At 43.9% G+C, this 21,094-nt stretch overlaps 1 pseudogene; it reads right to left on the bottom strand.

The window, feature by feature from the left end:
• Positions 1-1,548: 1,548 nt before the first annotated feature.
• On the bottom strand, positions 1,549-20,903 carry LOC139407894 (prospero homeobox protein 2-like; annotated as a pseudogene).
• Between the last annotated feature and the right edge of the window lie 191 nt (positions 20,904-21,094).

The following is a 21,094-nucleotide window of genomic DNA, read 5'->3' as shown; positions in this document are numbered from 1 at the left end:
GAGAGGCACTACTGCGGGCAGCTCTAGAGTCACTATTGCAGGCAGCACTACTGCGGGCAGCTCTAGAGAGAGGCGTTACACTACGACTCTGTGATTTCCTGGAGATGCACTCAACAGAACACTACAGCACCACTGGAGGGCGAATCAACTAACATTGCCGGGATATATGAAGACAACCCCACAAGTCATGTTTTGAGGTCACACCTGTTGAAAACCACACGTCTGATTGAAATATCCAATAGGGAGCTTTTGATTTTGCCTTCTTTCCTCTTCCTGTGAGACGTGCTGGAACTTTTAGCAGAGACGTCAAGGTGAGTATATTGATATGATAAAAGGAGAGATGTGATGTAAACTAGTTTTGAAGCCCGTCGGCTAAAAGAATGTTGTTATAGTCAAATGTTTTCTGGACGTAGCGACTCCTGTGGCGGGCCGGGCGCAGTGCGCGCTAGCCAAGGTTGACGGGTGCACGGTGTAGCCTCCGACACATTGGTGCGGCTGGCTTCCGGGTTGGATGCGCGCTGTGTTAAGAAGCAGTGCGGCTTGGTTGGGTTGTGTATCGGAGGACGCATGACATTCAGCCTTCGTCTCTCCAGAGCCCGTACGGGAGTTGTAGCAATGAGACAAGATAGTAGCTACTACAACAATTGGATACCACGAAATTGGGGAGAAAAAGGGGTAAAATTCAAAAAAATAATAATAATAATAATGTGCTGGACGTCTCCTCCTTTCGCCAGAGTCCAAGCAGTATGTAGTGAATATGTAGTTAATGGTATTGGGGTGCCGTCAGTGTTAAGTGAGTTTAGGTTTGACACGTTATACAGGTTTCATTGTTTCTGATCACACCAGGCCAGTAGAATGAAACGCATGCTGACTTGCACCTATTGTATATTAAAGGATTTTGTACTTGTGTGGATTGTTGTTTTTTTTTGTCTGTCCAGTTGTTTCTTTACAACAGTTTAGAAACCATCAGTGGTCTCTTGAAACTTTAAAACATGTTTAGATTATGTAATGTAATAATGCCGTCCTCCCATTCACTAACATGCCTGAAACTGCCTTCGTAATTGACGCACACTGAAAAAATTCAAAATGAAAGGTCTCTTGTATTATTGCTAGATTGATCTGATGTAGCAAAAAATACAAATTTAATTCACATGCGCCAACGTGGTTTTAATAATAGATTCTACAGCAACGCATGCCTCAATATCAATCAAAATTGTATACATTGTTTTTTTTTGTTTTTTTTAAATTGAAACTACATTGCAATTTGCTCTACAATCCTCCTCCTGTGAATATAAAACGCAGCTGTGACATGGGTCTACTGTACAGACGCACATTTCACACGACGGACCTCTGAATGGGAAGCCTACTGTACAGACACACATTTCACACGACGGACCTCTGAATGGGAAATGGCGTTAACAACAATGCTCATTTACCTTTACACTGTTTTTCCAAAGCGACTTACAGAACCGTCCACGTTGACCATATATTGAAACACCGGGTACCCTGTCCTGCTGTTGTACGTTTAGCATGGCTTCGATTCAAGACGTGGCCCATGCAGGGAAAAATACACTTTGTTTTTACATACGGCAGCCTCCGTCTGTCTCTTTCTATGTTGTGAGGGGGGCTTTGAATTCAGCCGGTACGTCACTGTCCAGTTTACTGATGACCTTATAGATGGCTTTCTTCCAGGATGGGTCTGAGTCTCTGGCCAGAGAGATGGAGATGTAAAACTCCTGTAGTGTGATCTCAGCCACTTCAAGGAACCTGTCAGGAACCTGTAGATTAAAGGCACAACCTGTAAGATATATGTAAATGGACAATCTGCAATTCAAAAACAAGCCGCAGCCATTTTGGTAAAAAAAAAAAAGCAGATGGGTGTGGAGAAATGTAACCACTCGAATGTATAGACAGAGCTATAGAGGCAAAGAATGGCCATCTGAGTTACAGCTCATATGGAAATCAGTTAACAGTAAGACATTAATTTGGCCCTAATCTATGGATTTTACATTGACTGGGAATACACATATGCATCTGTTGGTCACTGATACCTTAACAACACTATTGTGGCGTGGATCAGACAACCAGCCAGTATCTGGTGTGACCAGCATGTGTCGCGCTGCATGAGGCAAATCTCCTTCACATAGAGTTGATCAGGCTGTTGACTGTGGCCTGTGGAATGTTGTCCCACTCCTCTTCAATGGTGGTGCGAAGTTGCTCGATCCAGAGCATCCCAAACATGCTCGAGTATGCAGGCCATGGAAGAACTGGGACAGTTTCAGCCTCCAGGAATTGTGTAACAGATCCTTGTGACATGGGGGCCGTACATTATCATGCTGAAACATTAGGTGATGGCTTTTTTTTTAGGTGATGGCGGCAGATGAATGGCACTACAATGAGCCTCAGGATCTCGTCACGGTATCTGTGTGCATTCATAGTGGCCATCGACAAAATGCAATTGTGTTTGTTGTCTGTAGCTTACGCCTGCCCCATACCATAACCCCACCGCCACCATGGAGCACTCTGTTCACAACGTTGACATCAGCAAACCGCTCGCCCACACGACGCCACACTCTGTCTGCCATCAGCAGTTGAAACAGATTAATTCATGAAGAACTTCTCCAGCATACCAGTTGCCATCGTCGGTTACGACGCCAAACTGCAGTCAGGTCAAGACCCCGGTGAGGACGAAAAGCACCTAGATGAGCTTCCCGGAGACGTTTCTGACATTTTGTGCAGAAATTCTTTGGTTGCGCAAACCCACTCTTTCATCAGCTGTCCGAGTGGCTAGTCTCAGACGATCCCGCAGGTGAAGAAGCTGGATGTGGAGGTGCTTGGCTGGACTGGTTACACGTGGTCTGCATTTGTGAGGCCGTTTGGACGTACTGCCAAATTCTCTAAAATGACATTGGAGGCAGCTTATGGTAGAGAAATGAACATGCAATTCTCTGGCAACAGCTCTGGGGGATTTTCCTGCAGTCAGCATGCCAATTGCACGCTCCCTTAACTTGAGACATCTGTGGCATTGTGTTGTGTGATACAACTGCACATTTTAGAATGGCCTTTTATTGTCCCCAGCACAAGGTGCACCTGTGTAATGATCATGTTGTTTAATCAGCTTCTTGATATGCCACACTGGTCAGGTGGATGGATTATCTTGGCAAAGGAGAAATGCTCACAATTGTGCAAAACAAAATCGATAAATAAACTTTGTGCATATGGAACATTTCTGGAATATTTTATATCCGTTAAGTAAACATGGGACCAACACTTTACATGTTTATATTTGTGTTCAGTGCACAGTCGTGGCCAAAAGTTTTGAGAATGACACAAATATTAATTTTCACAAAGTCTGCTGCCTCAGTTTGTATGATGGCAATTTGCATATACTCCAGAATGTTGTGAAGAGTGATCAGACAAATTGCAATTAATTGCAAAGTCCCTCTTTGCCATGCAAATGAACTGAATCCCCCAAAAACATTTCCACTGCATTTCAGCCCTGCCACAAAAGGACCAGCTGACATCATGTCAGTGATTCTCTCGTTAACACAGGTGTGAGTGTTGACGAGGACAAGGCTTGTGATCACTCTGTCATGCTGATTGCGTTTGAATAACAGACTGTAAGCTTCAAAAGGAGGGTGGTGCTTGGAATCATTGTTCTTCCTCTGTCAACCATGGTTACCTGCAAGGAAACACGTGCCGTCATCATTGCCTTGCACAAAAAGGGCTTCACAGGCAAGGATATTGCTGCCAGTAAGATTTCACCTAAATCAACCATTTGTCGGATCATCAACAACTTTAAGGAGAGCGGTTCAATTGTTGTGAAGAAGGCTTCAGGGCACCCAAGAAAGTCCAGCAAGCGCCAGGACTGTCTCCTAAAGCTGATTCAGCTGTGGAATCGGGGCACCACCAGTACAGAGCTTGCTCAGGAATGGCAGCAGGCAGGTGTGAGTGCACCTGCACGCACAGTAAGGTTAAGACTTTTGGAGGATGGCCTGGTGTCAAGAAGGGCAGCAAAGAAGCCACTTCTCTCCAGGAAAAACATCAGGGACAGACTGATATTCTGCAAAAGGTACAGGGATTGGACTGCTGAGGACTGGGGTAAAGTTATTTTCTCTGATGAATCCCCTTTCTGATTGTTTGGGGCATCTGGAAAAAGCTTGTCCGGAGAAGACAAGGTGAGCACTACCATCAGTCCTGTGTCATGCCAACAGTAAAGCATCCTGAGACCATTCATGTGTGGGGTTGCTTCTCAGCCAAGGGAGTGGGCTCACTCACAATTTTGCCTAAGAACACAGCCATGAATAAAGAATGGTACCAACACATCCTCCGAGAGCAACTTCTCCCAACCATCCAGGAACAGTTTGGTGACGAACAATGCCTTTTTCAGCATGATGGAGCATCTTGCCATAAGGCAAAAGTTATAACTAAGTGACTCGGGGAACAAAACATCGATATTTTGGGTCCATGGCCAGGAAACTTCCCAGACCTTAATCCCATTGAGAACTTGTGGTCAATCCTCAAGAGGCGGGTGGACAAACAACATCCCACAAATTCTGACAAACTCCAAGCATTGATTATGCAAGAATGGGCTGCCATCAGTCAGGATGTGGCCCAGAAGTTAATTGACAGCATGCCAGGGCAGATTGCAGAGGTATTGAAAAAGAAGGGTCAACACTGCAAATATTGACTCTTTGCATCAACTTCATGTAATTGTCAATAAAAGCCTTTGACACTTACGAAATGCTTGTAATTATAATTCAATATTCCATAATAACATCTGACAAAAATATCTAAAGACACTGAAGCAGCAAACTTTGTGGAAATTAATATTTGTGTAATTCTCAAAACTTTTGGCCACGACTGTAGTGTGAGTTTTATAAAAACATTTATATTTCGATTTTATATGATTTAGTTTAAGTGTTAGGTAGAGAAAGTAGTGGATTTGTTCCCTGTTAGCTAGTGATACATAGTGATGCACAAGTTAAGTCACATTCTCCTGGAAGTTACCCTCTAGATTCTCAAGCTTAAAAACCACTTTAGAAAAAAGTTTGAAAAGCCCTTTGATTTTTAACCCCCCTCCAAAAAAAAAAAAAAAAAAGACTAAAACTGAACATATTCATGTCGGTTTTTATTTTGGTTGTTTTTAAAGATAACAGTTTTAGTTTTTCAAACAAGTTTCTTTAATTATTTTACTTTAGTTTATGAAATAGTTTTTTTTTAAGGATTATTTTTAGTTTCAGTTTTAGTGTACAAAAAAAAAGCCTTTGACACTGTCATGCTTGGTAACATAGCACGTTTTCTGATATACAAAGTCATTTTGTCACCTGGCTGGCAGACGTGTTGATGGTAAGTTATACGTGCTTTTGAACTGTCAGTCTTTTCTATGTCTTGTCATTTGTAGTCGTTTGTAAAGTTGTTTGTGATGTCGTTTGGCAAGATCACAATGCTTGGGTAAGTAAGCAGGCCGGTAGCAGGCTGGTTTGAATCCAGGTCCAGGGAAAGAAGTCAAAAGGAATTGGCAACAGGTTTAAAATCTCCTGCCGTTGTTCCCTTGAACAAGGCATTTAAACCTCAAAAATAGTTCTAGGAGTATTGCACTGCAGCTGACCCTGGGATCCAGCCAAAATGTTAGTTGTGTGTGTGTGTGTTGTCCAGGAAGGGGGGGGGCATAGTAGAATAAACAGTTGAATCTGTTGATGGATGAATAAAAATCATATTCTATTCTCCATTATGACATCAGACAGAATAACCAACATCAAATGTAATCAATTCCACCCCTCTGAACTATTAGGTTTTATATCTGTCTGGCCTATTGACCTTTGACCCATTTTTAAAGCGTTTTGTTTGTTTTCAACTCACCATACTTGAATTGATCTTTGTAGACATGTACAGATTTAAAGCTTTTAAAAAAAAATAATAATAATCTGTGCTTAGACTTCCATGAACATACCTGTTGTACATGCTGACCACATATAAACAATGTATTGTGCATACCATCTTATCTTTGGATCAGATTGACTGTCTGTACAGGAATCCAGCTGAACACAATGAAAATACACGAGAGAGATGAAGTCATGAGCAGCACAATGAATTCAATCCGCAATTAGCAAAACAGAATGTAGGCTCGTGAGATCAGGATGGTCGTACGATTGTTTTTTTTTAAAACGAATGCGGAGATTTACAGTACCTGAAAGTCATTGGCCTTGTTGTAGTGCATGTTGAGGGCTCTGAAGAGCTCCGAGTCTCTGCTCACTGCTACGTCCCTCACACTGTTAACCCCCTTCACTCGGGCCTGGCGGGCAAACTTCTCCATCTGAATATAGTAGAACTCTCTGAAGTTACTAAACCATTTAATCAGCTGGGACGTGATACACCGAGTGAGCTGTATGGGAACACAAAGAAACAACAATTTGGGTAAGTACATTATACGTTATTTTAAAATGAGTGATAGTTATGTCTGGGTTATTTCACTTTGATGTAGGTTTAGTTGTTTTTAGTATGTGTGAGAATTTTGTTCATCCAACTGTTTCTGCATTCTTTGTAAATATGTCAATAAATCATGTATGAACTATTTTGAATAAAGCAAATTGCCCACAGTTATGTGTGCAGTGATTGTTTTCAATTAGGGGATTCTATCTCAACATTTCAGGTATTCGCTCTACCAGGACTTGTAACACTGGTAAAGGTCATTCATTCAAATCTGTATATCTCTCGATATATAACACACCATTTATAACACATTTAAATATGTATACACTATATATACAAAAACATGTGGACACCCCTTCAAATTAGTGGATTCGGTTATTTCAGCCACACCCGAAGCTGACCGGTGTATAAAAATCGAGCACATAGCCATGCAATCTCCATAGACAAACATTGGCAGTAGAATGGCCTTACTGAAGAGCTCAGGGACTTTCAACGTGGCACCGTCATAGGATGCCACCTTTCTAAAAAAAATAAAAAATGTCAGTTGTTCAAATGTCTGCCCTGCTAGAGCTGCCCCGGTCAACAGTAAGTGCTGTTATTGTGAAGTGGAAACGTCTAGGAGCAACAACGGATCAGCCGCGAAGTGGTAGACCACACAAGCTCACAGAACAGGATCACCGCGTGCTGAAGCATGTTGCGCATGTCCTCGGTTGCAACACTCACTACCGAGTTCCAAACCGCCTCTGGAAGCAACATCGGGAGCTTCATGAATCGGGTTTCCATGGCCGAGCAGCCGCACGCAAGCCTAAGATCACCAGACACTTCACCATCTGGCAGTCCGACGGACGAATCTGGGTTTGGCGGATGCCAGGAGAATGCTACCTGCCCGAATGCATAGTGCCAACTGTAAAGTTTGGTGGAGGAGGAATAATGGTCTGGGGCTGTTTTTCATGGTTCGAGGTAGGCCCATTAGTTCCAGTGAAGGGAAATCTTAACGTAAAGGCATACAATGACATTGTAGACAAATCTGTGCTTCCAACTTTGTGGCAACAGTTTGGGGAAGGCCCATTCCCGTTTCAGCATGACTATGCCATGAGATCGATGTGAAAGAACTTGACTGGCCTGCACAGAGCCGTGACCTCAACCCCATTGAACACCTTTGGGATGAATTGGAACGCCGACTGCAAGCCAGACCTATGTTCCAACATCCTAGTGGAAAGCCTTTTCAGAAGAGTGGAGGCTGTTATAGCAGCAAGGGGGGGGGGGGGGCAACTCCATATTAATGCCCATGATTTTGGAATGAGATGTTGGACGAGCAGGTGTCCACATACTTTTGGCCATGTAGTGTATTTCATTACCTGGATATCGGAGAAAAAGGCTGTGAGCACGTTAGAGCTAGGGTAGCGAGTATAGAAGAACATCAACTTGGCTTTCTTCAGGTGGTGTGTGGTCAGACCCTCCTACAGGTCAGGTTATGGAGCTAAACAGATACAGATGGTGTGTGTGTGGTCAGACCCTCCTACAGGTCAGGTTATAGAGCTAAACAGATACAGATGGTGTGTGGTCAGACCCTCCTACAGTTCAGGTTATAGAGCTAAACAGATACAGATGGTGTGTGTGGTCAGACCCTCCTACAGGTCAGGTTATGGAGCTAAACGGATACAGATGGTGTGTGGTCAGACACTCCTACAGGTCAGGTTATAGAGATAAACAAATACAGATGGTGTGTGTAGTCAGACCCTCCTACAGGTCAGGTTATGGAGCTAAACAGATACAGATGGTGTGTGGTCAGACCCTCCTACAGGTCAGGTTATAGAGATAAACAGATACAGATGGTGTGTGTGGTCAGACCCTCCTACAGGTCAGGTTATGGAGCTAAACAGATACAGATGGTGTGTGGTCAGACCCTCCTACAGGTCAGGTTATAGAGATAAACAGATACAGATGGTGTGTGGTCAGACCCTCCTACAGGTCAGGTTATAGAGGTAAACAGATACAGATGGTGTGTGTAGTCAGACCCTCCTACAGGTCAGGTTATGGAGCTAAACAGATACAGATGGTGTGTGGTCAGACCCTCCTACAGGTCAGGTTATGGAGCTAAACAGATACAGATGGTGTGTGGTCAGACCCTCCTACAGGTCAGGTTATAGAGATAAACAGATACAGATGGTGTGTGTAGTCAGACCCTCCTACAGGTCAGGTTATAGAGATAAACAGATACAGATGGTGTGTGTAGTCAGACCCTCCTACAGGTCAGGTTATAGAGATAAACAGATACAGATGGTGTGTGGTCAGACCCTCCTACAGGTCAGGTTATAGAGATAAACAGATACAGATGGTGTGTGGTCAGACCCTCCTACAGGTCAGGTTATAGAGATAAACAGATACAGATGGTGTGTGGTCAGACCCTCCTACAGGTCAGGTTATAGAGATAAACAGATACAGATGGTGTGTGTAGTCAGACCCTCCTACAGGTCAGGTTATGGAGCTAAACAGATACAGATGGTGTGTGGTCAGACCCTCCTACAGGTCAGGTTATAGAGATAAACAGATACAGATGGTGTGTGGTCAGACCCTCCTACAGGTCAGGTTATAGAGATAAACAGATGCAGATAGTGTATGGTCAGACCCTCCTACAGGTCAGGTTATAGAGATAAACAGATACAGATGGTGTGTGGTCAGACCCTCCTACAGGTCAGGTTATAGAGATAAACAGATACAGATGGTGTGTGGTCAGACCCTCCTACAGGTCAGGTTATAGAGATAAACAGATACAGATGGTGTGTGTAGTCAGCCCCTCCTACAGGTCAGGTTATAGAGCTAAACAGATACAGATGGTGTGTGGTCAGACCCTCCTACAGGTCAGGTTATAGAGATAAACAGATACAGATGGTGTGTGATCAGACCCTCCTACAGGTCAGGTTATAGAGATAAACAGATACAGATAGTGTATGGTCAGACCCTCCTACAGGTCAGGTTATAGAGATAAACAGATACAGATGGTGTGTGGTCAGACCCTCCTACAGGTCAGACCCTCCTACAGGTCAGGTTATAGAGATAAACAGATACAGATGGTGTGTGGTCAGACCCTCCTTCAGGTTATAGAGATAAACAGATACAGAGTCAGACCCTCCTACAGGTCAGGTTATAGAGTAAACAGGTCAGACCCTCCTACAGGTCAGGTTATAGAGCTAAACAGATACAGATGGTGTGTGGTCAGACCCTCCTACAGGTCAGGTTATAGAGCTAAACAGATACAGGTGGTGTGTGGTCAGACCCTCCTACAGGTCAGGTTATAGAGATAAACAGATACAGATGGTGTGTGTCAGTGTCAGGTAGAGCTAAACAGATACAGATGGTGTGTGGTCAGACCCTCCTACAGGTCAGGTTATAGAGATAAACAGATACAGATGGTGTGTGGTCAGACCCTCCTACAGGTTATGGAGATAAACAGATACAGTGGTGTGTGTAGTCAGACCCTCCTACAGGTCAGGTTATAGAGATAAACAGATACAGATGGTGTGTGGTCAGACCCTCCTACAGGTCAGGTTATAGAGATAAACAGATACAGATGGTGTGTGTGGTCAGACCCTCCTACAGGTCAGGTTATAGAGATAAACAGATACAGATGGTGTGTGTGTAGTCAGACCCTCAGACAGGTCAGGTTATAGAGATAAACAGATACAGATGGTGTGTGTAGTCAGACCCTCCTACAGGTCAGGTTATAGAGATAAACAGATACAGATGGTGTGTGGTCAGACCCTCCTACAGGTCAGGTTATAGAGCTAAACAGATACAGATGGTGTGTGGTCAGACCCTCCTACAGGTCAGGTTATAGAGATAAACAGATACAGATGGTGTGTGGTCAGACCCTCCTACAGGTCAGGTTATAGAGATAAACAGATACAGATGGTGTGTGGTCAGACCCTCCTACAGGTCAGGTTATAGAGATAAACAGATACAGATGGTGTGTGTAGTCAGACCCTCCTACAGGTCAGGTTATAGAGATAAACAGATACAGATGGTGTGTAGTCAGACCCTCCTACAGGTCAGGTTATAGAGATAAACAGATACAGATGGTGTGTGGTCAGACCCTCCTACAGGTCAGGTTATAGAGATAAACAGATACAGATGGTGTGTGGTCAGACCCTCCTACAGGTCAGGTTATAGAGATAAACAGATACAGATGGTGTGTGTAGTCAGACCCTCCTACAGGTCAGGTTATAGAGAAAAACAGATACAGATGATGGTGTGTGGTCAGACCCTCCTACAGGTCAGGTTATAGAGATAAACAGATACAGATGGTGTGTGGTCAGACCCTCCTACAGGTCAGGTTATAGAGATAAACAGATACAGATGGTGTGTGTAGTCAGACCCTCCTACAGGTCAGGTTATAGAGATAAACAGATACAGATGGTGTGTGGTCAGACCCTCCTACAGGTCAGGTTATAGAGATAAACAGATACAGATGTGTGTGTGGTCAGACCCTCCTACAGGTCAGGTTATAGAGATAAACAGATACAGATGGTGTGTGGTCAGACCCTCCTACAGGTCAGGTTATAGAGATAAACAGATACAGATGGTGTGTGGTCAGACCCTCCTACAGGTCAGGTTATAGAGATAAACAGATACAGATGGTGTGTGGTCAGACCCTCCTACAGGTCAGGTTATAGAGATAAACAGATACAGATGGTGTGTGGTCAGACCCTCCTACAGGTCAGGTTATAGAGATAAACAGATACAGATGGTGTGTGGTCAGACCCTCCTACAGGTCAGGTTATAGAGATAAACAGATACAGATGGTGTGTGGTCAGACCCTCCTACAGGTCAGGTTATAGAGATAAACAGATACAGATGGTGTGTGGTCAGACCCTCCTACAGGTCAGGTTATAGAGATAAACAGATACAGATGGTGTGTGGTCAGACCCTCCTACAGGTCAGGTTATAGAGATAAACAGATACAGAGATGGTGTGTGGTCAGACCCTCCTACAGGTCAGGTTATAGAGATAAACAGATACAGATGGTGTGTAGTCAGACCCTCCTACAGGTCAGGTTATAGAGATAAACAGATACAGATGGTGTGTGGTCAGACCCTCCTAGGTCAGATAGAGATAAACAGATACAGATGGTGTGTGGTCAGACCCTCCTACAGGTCAGGTTATAGAGATAAACAGTACAGATGGTGTGTGGTCAGACCCTCCTACAGGTCAGGTTATAGAGATAAACAGATACAGATGGTGTGTGTGGTCAGACCCTCCTACAGGTCAGGTTATAGATAAACAGATACAGATGGTGTGTGGTCAGATACAGGTCAGATGGTGTGTGTGGTCAGACCCTCCTACAGGTCAGGTTATAGAGATAAACAGATACAGATGGTGTGTGGTCAGACCCTCCTACAGGTCAGGTTATAGAGATAAACAGATACAGATGGTGTGTGGTCAGACCCTCCTACAGGTCAGGTTATAGAGATAAACAGATACAGATGGTGTGTGGTCAGACCCTCCTACAGGTCAGGTTATAGAGATAAACAGATACAGATGGTGTGTGGTCAGACCCTCCTACAGGTCAGGTTATAGAGATAAACAGATACAGATGGTGTGTGGTCAGACCCTCCTACAGGTCAGGTTATAGAGATAAACAGATACAGATGGTGTGTGTAGTCAGACCCTCCTACAGGTCAGGTTATAGAGATAAACAGATACAGATGGTGTGTGGTCAGACCCTCCTACAGGTCAGGTTATAGAGATAAACAGATACAGATGGTGTGTGGTCAGACCCTCCTACAGGTCAGGTTATAGAGATAAACAGATACAGATGGTGTGTGTCAGGTCAGTCACTACATAAACAGATACAGATGGTGTGTAGTCAGATACAGATGGTGTGTGTAGTCAGACCCTCCTACTTGTCAGGTTATAGAGATAAACAGATACAGATGGTGTGTGGTCAGTGTACAGGTCAGGTTATAGAGATAAACAGATACAGATGGTGTGTGGTCAGACCCTCCTACAGGTCAGGTTATAGAGATAAACAGATACAGATGGTGTGTGGTCAGACCCTCCTACAGGTCAGGTTATAGAGATAAACAGATACAGATGGTGTGTGGTCAGACCCTCCTACAGGTCAGGTTATAGAGATAAACAGTCAGGTACAGGTCATATGGAGATAAACAGATACAGATGGTGTGTGGTCAGACCTACAGGTCAGGTTATAGAGATAAACTACAGATGGTGTGTGGTCAGGTCAGGTTATAGAGATAAACAGATACAGATGGTGTGTGGTCAGACCCTCCTACAGGTCAGGTTATAGAGATAAACAGGTTATAGAGATACAGATGGTGTGTGTAGTCAGACCCTCCTACAGGTCAGGTTATAGAGATAAACAGATACAGATGGTGTGTGTAGTCAGGTCAGGTTATAGAGATAAACAGATACAGATGGTGTGTGGTCAGACCCTCCTACAGGTCAGGTTATAGAGATAAACAGATACAGATGGTGTGTGGTCAGACCCTCCTACAGGTCAGGTTATAGAGATAAACAGATACAGATGGTGTGTGGTCAGACCCTCCTAGATAAACAGATACAGATGGTGTGTGGTCAGACCCTCCTACAGGTCAGGTTATAGAGATAAACAGATACAGATGGTGTGTGGTCAGACCCTCCTACAGGTCAGGTACAGGTCATATGGAGATAAACAGATACAGATGGTGTGTGGTCAGACCCTCCTACAGGTCAGGTTATAGAGATAAACAGATACAGATGGTGTGTGGTCAGACCCTCCTACAGGTCAGGTTATAGAGATAAACAGTACCAGGTTATAGAGATAAACAGATACAGGTCAGGTTATAGAGATAAACAGATACAGATGGTGTGTGGTCAGACCCTCCTACAGGTCAGGTGTAAACAGATACAGATGGTGTGTGGTCAGACCCTCCTACAGGTCAGGTTATAGAGATAGAACAGATACAGATGGTGTGTGTTATAGAGATAAACAGATACAGATGGTGTGTGGTCAGACCCTCCTACAGGTCAGGTTATAGAGATAAACAGATACAGATGGTGTGTGGTCAGACCCTCCTACAGGTCAGGTTATAGAGATAAACAGATACAGATGGTGTGTGGTCAGACCCTCCTACAGGTCAGGTTATAGAGATAAACAGATACAGATGGTGTGTGTGGTCCCTCCTACAGGTCAGGTTATAGAGATAAACAGATACAGATGGTGTGTGGTCAGACCCTCCTACAGGTCAGGTTATAGAGATAAACAGATACAGATGGTGTGTGGTCAGACCCTCCTACAGGTCAGGTTATAGAGATAAACAGATACAGATGGTGTGTGGTCAGACCCTCCTACAGGTCAGGTTATAGAGATAAACAGATACAGATGGTGTGTGGTCAGACCCTCCTACAGGTCAGGTTATAGAGATAAACAGATACAGATGGTGTGTGGTCAGACCCTCCTACAGGTCAGGTTATAGAGATAAACAGATACAGATGGTGTGTGGTCAGACCCTCCTACAGGTCAGGTTATAGAGATAAACAGATACAGATGGTGTGTGGTCAGACCCTCCTACAGGTCAGGTTATAGAGATAAACAGATACAGATGGTGTGTGTGGTCAGACCCTCCTACAGGTCAGGTTATAGAGATAAACAGATACAGATGGTGTGTGGTCAGACCCTCCTACAGGTCAGGTTATAGAGATAAACAGATACAGATGGTGTGTAGTCAGACCCTCCTACAGGTCAGGTTATGGAGATAAACAGATACAGATGGTGTGTGGTCAGACCCTCCTACAGGTCAGGTTATAGAGATAAACAGATACAGATAGTGTGTGGTCAGACCCTCCTACAGGTCAGGTTATAGAGATAAACAGATACAGATGGTGTGTGGTCAGACCCTCCTACAGGTCAGGTTATAGAGATAAACAGATACAGATGGTGTGTGGTCAGACCCTCCTACAGGTCAGGTTATAGAGATAAACAGATACAGATGGTGTGTGGTCAGACCCTCCTACAGGTCAGGTTATAGAGATAAACAGATACAGATGGTGTGTGGTCAGACCCTCCTACAGGTCAGGTTATAGAGATAAACAGATACAGATGGTGTGTGGTCAGACCCTCCTACAGGTCAGGTTATAGAGATAAACAGATACAGATGGTGTGTGGTCAGATACAGATGGTGTGTGGTCAGACCCTCCTACAGGTCAGGTTATAGAGATAAACAGATACAGATGGTGTGTGGTCAGACCCTCCTACAGGTCAGGTTATAGAGATAAACAGATACAGATGGTGTGTGGTCAGACCCTCCTACAGGTCAGGTTATAGAGATAAACAGATACAGATGGTGTGTGGTCAGACCCTCCTACAGGTCAGGTTATAGAGATACAGATGGTGTGTGGTCAGACCCTCCTACAGGTCAGGTTATAGAGATAAACAGATACAGATGGTGTGTGTAGTCAGACCCTCCTACAGGTGTGATAAACAGATACAGATGGTGTGTGTAGTCAGACCCTCCTACAGGTCAGGTTATAGAGATAAACAGATACAGATGGTGTGTGGTCAGACCCTCCTACAGGTCAGGTTATAGAGATAAACAGATACAGATGGTGTGTGGTCAGACCCTCCTACAGGTCAGGTTATAGAGATAAACAGATACAGATGGTGTGTGTGGTCAGACACTCCTACAGGTCAGGTTATAGAGATAAACAGATACAGATGGTGTGTGGTCAGACCCTCCTACAGGTCAGGTTATAGAGATAAACAGATACAGATGGTGTGTAGTCAGACCCTCCTACAGGTCAGGTTATGGAGATAAACAGATACAGATGGTGTGTGGTCAGACCCTCCTACAGGTCAGGTTATAGAGATAAACAGATACAGATAGTGTGTGGTCAGACCCTCCTACAGGTCAGGTTATAGAGATAAACAGATACAGATGGTGTGTGGTCAGACCGTGGTCAGACCCTCCTACAGGTCAGGTTATAGAGATAAACAGATACAGATAGTGTGTGGTCAGACCCTCCTACAGGTCAGGTTATAGAGATAAACAGATACAGATGGTGTATGGTCAGACCCTCCTACAGGTCAGGTTATAGAGATAAACAGATACAGATGGTGTGTGGTCAGACCCTCCTACAGGTCAGGTTATAGAGATAAACAGATACAGATGGTGTGTGGTCAGACCCTCCTACAGGTCAGGTTATAGAGATAAACAGATACAGATGGTGTGTGGTCAGACCCTCCTACAGGTCAGGTTATGAAGCTAAACAGATACAGATGGTGTATGGTCAGACCCTCCTACAGGTCAGGTTATAGAGATAAACAGATACACTACTCAAGTCATTCCATACATCAGAATAACATGAACGGGAGAAAATACATATGATTTTCTTTAGGAATACTGTCTACTTTTCTTTTCACGTCAATAGGTTTCACCTTGTTTCTACACTTCCCTACTTCAATATGTATTCCTGTTGAAAACAAGCTTCTGTTCCTGAATCCCGACAATTATTTTCAAAGACAGATATTATTTTTTACATCAATGTTTTTCTCTGTCCTGCAATCATTAGACGGCACTCAGATACTAGAAGCAATTTCCTTTTGGAGTAGAGATCACAAGATCAAAGGGTAAACTCTCCTTGAAGTGCATCCTACCACAGCTACTAATGCTCTCCCAAGCCTCATAGATATCGTTCTCCCGGATAGAGAAAACTAAATTGATTTTTTTTTTCTTCTGTTTATAGACTATCCATGTAGTGCAGAGAAAGGTTATTATGAGACACTTAGCGAAAACCTCAAAGAAAGGCAATCTTTCTTAGGCACAGTATTGTGGATATGACTCATCCTACCTGAAGCCAATTGCCTCACTAAAGAAAGCCAACCAAAGAATCTATCATTTGGTGGAAAATTAAAAATACAGATAGTCATGGTTGACCACAACATATTACAGATTTACTAAATCAATGAAAAGTGTATAGTAGTATTCTATAGTAAAATATTGGTGCAGAGCCGTGGTGTCGTGGTAACACTTCCTGGCTCGTCACAAATACTTTTTACACCACCAGTGGTGTAGAAAATACTTTAAAGTACTACTTAAGTATTTGTACTTGACTTTACAATTTATATTTTGGGGCGACTTTTACTTCACTACATTCCTAAAGAAAATGATATAATTTTTTACTGTCTACATTTTCCCTGGCACCCAAAAGTATTTGTTACATTTTGAATGCTTGACAGGACAGGAAAATGGTCTAATTCACCCACTTATCAAGAGAACATCCCTGGTCATCCCTACTGCCTCTGATCTGGTGGACTCACTAAACAGAGAACATCCCTGGTCATCCCTGCTGCCTCTGATCTGGTGGACTCACTAAAACAGAGAACATCCCTGGTCATCCCTACTGCCTCTGATCTGGTGGACTCACTAAAACAGAGAACATCCCTGGTCATCCCTACTGCCTCTGATCTGGAGGACTCACTAAACAGAGAACATCCCTGGTCATCCCTACTGCCTCTGATCTGGAGGACTCACTAAACAGAGAACATCCCTGGTCATCCCTACTGCCTCTGATCTGGAGGACTCACTAAACAGAGAACATCCCTGGTCATCCCTACTGCCTCTGATCTGGAGGACTCACTAAACAGAGAACATCCCTGGTCATCCCTACTGCCTCTGATCTGGAGGACTCACTAAAACAGAGAACATCCCTGGTCATCCCTACTGCCTCTGATCTGGAGGACTCACTAAACAGAGAACATCCCTGGTCATCCCTACTGCCTCTGATCTGGTGGACTCACTAAAACAGAGAACATCCCTGGTCATCCCTACTGTCTCTGATCTGGTGGACTCACTAAACAGAGAACATCCCTGGTCATCCCTACTGCCTCTGATCTGGAGGATTCACTAAACAGAGAACATCCCTGGTCATCCCTATTGCCTCTGATCTGGTGGACTCACTAAAACAGAGAACATCCCTGGTCATCCCTTCTGCTTCTGATCTGGTGGACTCACTAAAACAGAGAACATCCCTGGTCATCCCTACTGCTTCTGATCTGGCGGACTCACTAAAACAGAGAACATCCCTGGTCATCCCTACTGCCTCTGATCTGGTGGACTCACTAAACAGAGAACATCCCTGGTCATCCCTACTGCCTCTGATCTGGAGGACTCACTAAAACAGAGAACATCCCTGGTCACCTCTACTGCCTCTGATCTGGTGGACTCACTAAACAGAGAACATCCCTGGTCATCCCTACTGCTTCTGATCTGGAGGATCTGAGTGGTCATCCCTACTCTGGAGGACTCAAAACAGAGAACATCCCTGGTCACCTCTACTGCCTCTGATCTGGTGGACTCACTAAACAGAGAACATCCCTGGTCATCCCTACTGCTTCTGATCTGGAGGACTCACTAAACAGAGAACATCCCTGGTCATCCCTACTGCTTCTGATCTGGAGGACTCACTAAACAGAGAACATCCCTGGTCATCCCTACTGCTTCTGATCTGGTGGACTCACTAAAACAGAGAACATCCCTGGTCATCCCTACTGCCTCTGATCTAGTGGACTCACTAAAACAGAGAACATCCCTGGTCATCCCTTCTAGCCTCTCATCTGGCGGACTTGCTAAACACAAATGCATCTTTTGTAAATGATGTTGTAGTGCCCATTGCTATCCGTACATTTTAAAAACTTTGCTTAATACACATCATTTGAAATTATTTATACTTTTAGAACCAAATACTTTTAGACTTTTACTCAAGTAGGATTTTACTGGGTGACTTTTACTTTTACTTGAGTAACTTTCTATTAAAAGGTATCTATACTTTTTACTCAAATATGACAATTGGGTACTTTTTTCCACCACTGACGGAGACCAGGGTTCTGTTTCTCCTACTTGCCTGTGTCTCCCCATCTCATTTCCTTACTGTCTGAATAATGTGGTAAAACACCAAAATGTAAATAAAATAAAATACTATTTTCAAAGGATACATTCAGCACTAATGAGGTCCTCTTCACCATACTCTGAAAGCTACCATACTCCATCTTAACGTGAGGGAGACCGAGACTGTCCAGAAGCACATTATGTCCTGTGGCTATGGGGTGGTGAACCTGTGGACTCCTGGGTGGCCTGGAGGTCACCTTGGACTTCACTTTGACCGGATCCCACAATAAGTCAACCATCTCTGGGGTAGGTAGACCTGTGGTAGTAGGTCTACACGGGAGCCCTCCGAAGGTATCGTGATGGAAACCGTTGTGTTTCAGGTTATCCAGTACTTGGTGGTCTTCCTGTAGATCAGTGGGGTGGTTGTATAGGACTGAGGGCTGATGGAAATGGAGAGGCCTTTTCACTGTCAGGTTTAGAGAACATGGGCGAGTCATTGAAGCAGGCTTTTGAACAACCAGAGATAGAGCCTCGGTTTGAATCTCTGGTAGTTGTTGGGCCATACCACTCTTGGAACATGGGGGGAGTCGTGACATGCTGTCTACGTGGGTGGATGATGACGCTGGCTCATGAGAGCTGAGGAACACGGGCTCATCGTCTGTTTCCGCCATTCCCCCATCCTTGATGTGTAGCTGTGGTGGCTTGAATAATGTATGTGATATGTTTTTGAAAATCGAGTCAACGCTTGAGTTTACGGCTCTGGAGAGCTCATACTTGAGAATATCTGCTAGGAGTTTGTCTTCTTTGTCTGGGTTTGAGTGGATGTAGTCAGTTAGCTTGTGATTCTTCCACCCCAGATGACGTCTATCTAAAGGCCCTCCATTGTTAAACTCACTGTAAGGGTCCATAAACACCTCTGTCTCCGGGTATCCTTTGTTCCAAGTACTTTGGTGGTCGTCCTCCATCACACCTGTTGAAAACGTCCCATCCCTGACGTCCTCCTGAGACTCATTAGTCTGATACTCGTAGATCTGGATGAACCTGGCCTGGAGTTGACCCAGGAGCCTCTGCATGGTCTGAAGCTGCTTCTTCAGGTTATGGCCTTCGTCCGTACTCTTTCCGCTAGCGCCCCCCGTCCTCAGGAGATCCTGGTGCTGCGGCACTCTCTGTTTCCTTTTGCCCTCCTGTTTGTTTTCCATTGTCTCACTCTGAAGGTCACTGGAAGGAGTGGTTTCTCCATGTGTACAATGAACACTGGGACTGGGAGGAGAGACTGCTATGCCTCTGATGATGTTCTCCACTCTGGCACGCTTCGCCTGACGTCTATCCCCCAGCTCCAGGGTCCAGTCCTGGTTCCACCCGGCTCCATTGGGGCTGGCCCCGGTGGATGCCTGGCTGGCTGGAGACAGAGGCTCCATGGTGGTGCTGCTGCTCTTGGAAGAAGTGCTGCTGTGATGATCCACCAGTCTAGGGCTCGTCAAGGCAGAGAAGGAAATATGCGCCTCGGGGTTGTAATATGCAGCAGAGCTCTCCTGGAGGGTCTGTTCACTCTCAACGGTTTTCCGTAGGAGCATAGAGATAAGGGATCCTCCGCTTGAGCGAGAGGAGGATGGAGGGGTGGACGAGTTGTATGTGTTGTCGTGTAGAAAGGAGGGAGGATGCTCTGCTCTGTCCTCTGGGTAGGTGCTGCTGGGGAAATGATGCATGCTGTGGTCCAGAAGGCTTGGGTTCATGCTTCATGCAAAATAAAGACAAATGTACTTTATCTTAACAAACGGTTTTAGAAATTAGACACAGTTCTACAGAAATCTTAAAGGAAAACAAAATTGTTCATGGAAAACCAACAATATGGCAAAATGAAAAGTTATTTCCCCCAGAAAACAACATATAATTTTAATGGTAAAACTATATTTAGCAGATCTGCTATAGTATTTATTAATAAATCAATCATTTTGCAATTGGTAATACCTATTAAATACTGTATTTTGTCCGTTAACAGCAGTTTGAAAGTTATACGTTTTGTGAAGTCAAATCTACCAGACAGCAATAGCTGTATTCATAGTGTGCAACTCGTAGAATATTACTCACATTTTAACTCAAAACTATGTGGATATAATGTCAATGCTAGAAAGGGAATATATATCATGTAAAGAAGCACAATTTAAATGTCTTTATTTTTTTTTTTTTAGATAAAATCTGTTGACTGATAAGACTGGAACGAGCACTACTTTTATAAGTGACGAAATGCTCTAATGTACCGTTGTTAGCAACAGACACGTTTTAAGAACCAAATGACGACAACCTGCTATTCATTTGATGAAATCCAATCACACTATTTCTTTTAATAAAAAAAACATATATTTGAGCTATTACTTTCAAAAAAATCATTATCGTTGTTGAGAATATTGTTATAGCTTATTGTCTAAATTTCACCTGTCTTATTTCCTAAGATCCCACAGACACAAACAAGAAAAAGGATATCTGCCTACCTGTTGCTCAGAGTGAAGATGGCTGTCCAGAAAAGAGAGAAGAATTGATGCTTGCCACAGGAGAGGAGGGTTATTATAACAGGGCAATACTGTATTTCATAGAACCCCATAAATCCACACAAGGAGGGGGCGTGGCACCTTAATAATAAAAGCAACCTCATTATCGATTAGCTCATACCATCAGCCCTCTGTGGGAACGAAATGACAGACAACACATTTCCTAAAATTGTTTTGCACAATATCACACACCGCATGTTTTTGAATGACGCATGTTTTTATTATTTTGCCTTT

The sequence above is a fragment of the Oncorhynchus clarkii genome, chromosome 4, assembly GCF_045791955.1.
Source record: "Oncorhynchus clarkii lewisi isolate Uvic-CL-2024 chromosome 4, UVic_Ocla_1.0, whole genome shotgun sequence".
In the NCBI taxonomy this organism is placed as follows: Eukaryota; Metazoa; Chordata; class Actinopteri; order Salmoniformes; family Salmonidae; genus Oncorhynchus; species Oncorhynchus clarkii.
This window is presented reverse-complemented; position numbering and strand designations above follow the sequence as displayed.